Genomic DNA, 2,708 nt, shown 5'->3' on the forward strand with positions numbered 1-2,708 from the left:
TCTCGATGAAATGAGAGTTAGTTTTTCATATAATGGAGTTTATAATAGAGAACAAAAGATGTCATAGACATAAGGCTCAACAATGAATAGTTTTTCCACTTGTATCAAAGATATAAAGCTTGTGCTCACCGAGTACCTTTCAGAGATCAAAACTTAAAAAAATCCATTATTAAGCATTGTGTTTATATTTTTTATTCATCACATTACAAACTACACATGTGAAAGCTTATATACAAATATAAGATTATATGTGAAAACTGATTTATTTAATCTAAATCCAATTTTCCAGATATAATTAGTGTCAAGTCCTTTCTTAGATGAAAAAAACGCGTAGCTTCATGTGAAGATTAAATTAATAAATCCAGTAAGTTAAAAAATATATATGATCATTGTCTCATTGTCTCAAGCTTATTGCACATAATTGCTTTGATATGTAAAGTATGTGTAAAAGGTTTTAATTAAATATAAGTTTTTTTATATAGTTAAATATAGCAGCACACACACACACATATAGGATATATATATATATATATATCGTGTTGTACAAATTAAACTTAAGCAGTGGAAAAAATTATCAGGGTATAATTTCTGATGGACATCCTTGAAAACTCTTAAAGTTTAATTGGATTCGAAGGAAAAGCAGTTCGAGAGGTATGGCAGTATTTCCGAAGACGATATCGATCTGTGCTGACTTTATGCGATCTCATCAGGCGTAAAGTGTTGCAATTTGTGTCGCTATGTAGAAAACTATCCATGACATCGACAACTTTCTCTAAGGCATAAATTACGAAATCACGAATTATATGGTTAATGGAATAGAAAGTAATTTTACGTTTAATAGATCATGTTTAGGATCATCTTATCTAACAAACGACTAATTGTAAGATGTATAGTTACGAAATTTATTGCGTCTTATTTATTATTATATTTAATTCATACTTTAATTAATAACTTTTCAGATGTAGGATAGGTATTTGTTGTTAAAGATTTTAATCTCATGTATAATTATTTCCAAATACTGGAAATAAATGGATGACTTTGAAACAAACTGTGTTCTACATTCGCCGTTATGAATTACATATAATATTTATCAGTGCAACAAAGTAACAATGCAATTAATTAATATTTTATTCGCGTTATTAATCGTATCAAAATTTCAATACTGTTCATTACGAAGCAGCGAAGCTATTTTTCGGCAATTACTTGAAAATTATTGTATAAATGTTTTTTTCAGCAACAATGAAAACTTTAAGAAAGAAAAAATGAATTCTTTCGCAAGAATCTTCTATCCTGATGTAGCTGTCATAGAACATAGGTATGTGTCTGCACCTCTGTTATCCATCGTTCCTTTTTGAACGTCGTTTTATCGCACTCTTCATTCTTTGTAGGAAAAAGACGAGATCTCAAACATCTCCAACGATGCCTTCGTAATAGGGTATTTTTTGCGATAGTTGTATCCGCCTCTTCGAATCTTCCTATCCTTCAGGCAACATACTCCATAAGATATAGGAGCTGGTAGTCCTTTCTCGTCTAACGGAATCTCCCTTTTCTCCTTCATGCATAATTCCGATGTGTGATAGAAATTGTAGCGAGAGAAAAAGAATAACAGGTGTATGAGTGAAAGAGGTGAAAGTAAGTAAATGTGTGTGTGTGTGTGTGTGTGTGTGTGTGTGTGTGTGTGTGTGTGTGTGCGCGTGTGTATGCGTGCGTGCGTGTGTGTGTAAGAGAGAGAGAGAGAGAGAGAGAGAGAGAGAGAGAGAGAGAGAGAGAGAGAGGAATAGGAAAAGAGAGAGGAAGAATAACTCATCGATCGCTTGTTATCGAGAGCTATTACATTCTAAGAAGCTGGATGAAAGTAAATTATTTATTACCTCCTTAAAAGGAACTGTATATATATATGAAAACGTGAACTTTTCACCTACGACTTTGCACACGGCGTTTCCGAACTATGGCGATTTATCGAGAAAGCGGCTGCTTTCGGAAATTCTATTATATGGATGAAGAGAATTTCGGAGTACTTTCGTCTAACATCCAGGATCCTAGTTACTCTGAATTAAATCGTATTACCTCCGTGTAACTAGAGAGCGAGATGATATAACTTCCATACTGAACATTTTCGTCCTCCCTTGATATCCGATGGAATTTTCCATCTAACGAGATGTCAGGACGATCTTTCCTGATTCGATTCCGCGAAGAACTCTTCTCATTCTTTGGCGAAATTCAATTTCGACTTAGATCTCGGATCCTGTCACGAAATGATCTGCTTCGTACTGACGAAAGCAGAAGACGGCTAATTAAAACGCTTTCGAAATTTGCATTCTTCAATAAGCCAAACACCTATTCGAGAGAGTTTTTTTTCTTTTTTAGATCTTTTATTTAAATATTTTAGATAACCGCACAATTTTAACACGTTCCATGCCGTGTATACCACCTTTATGTTAGAATTTTCATTCAAACCGTTTGATATTTTGTGTGTGATAAAAAGAAACGTAATTATAAAATAATTTTTAATATCAGATGTAAACACATAATTGTAGTACCTATATGATGCAATATTAATATGTTAGCCTTTTTCTTTATAATTTTTTTTAACATTAAGAAATACGTATTATTTAACAAATATAATAAAAATAAAAATACTGTAAGTCATCGCTGCGTGATGATCAAGTCATTTAAAATTAGTTACGAAACATGTTAACGTGATTACA

Source organism: Atta colombica, unplaced genomic scaffold (genome assembly GCF_001594045.1).
Source record: "Atta colombica isolate Treedump-2 unplaced genomic scaffold, Acol1.0 scaffold47, whole genome shotgun sequence".
NCBI lineage: Eukaryota > Metazoa > Arthropoda > Insecta > Hymenoptera > Formicidae > Atta > Atta colombica.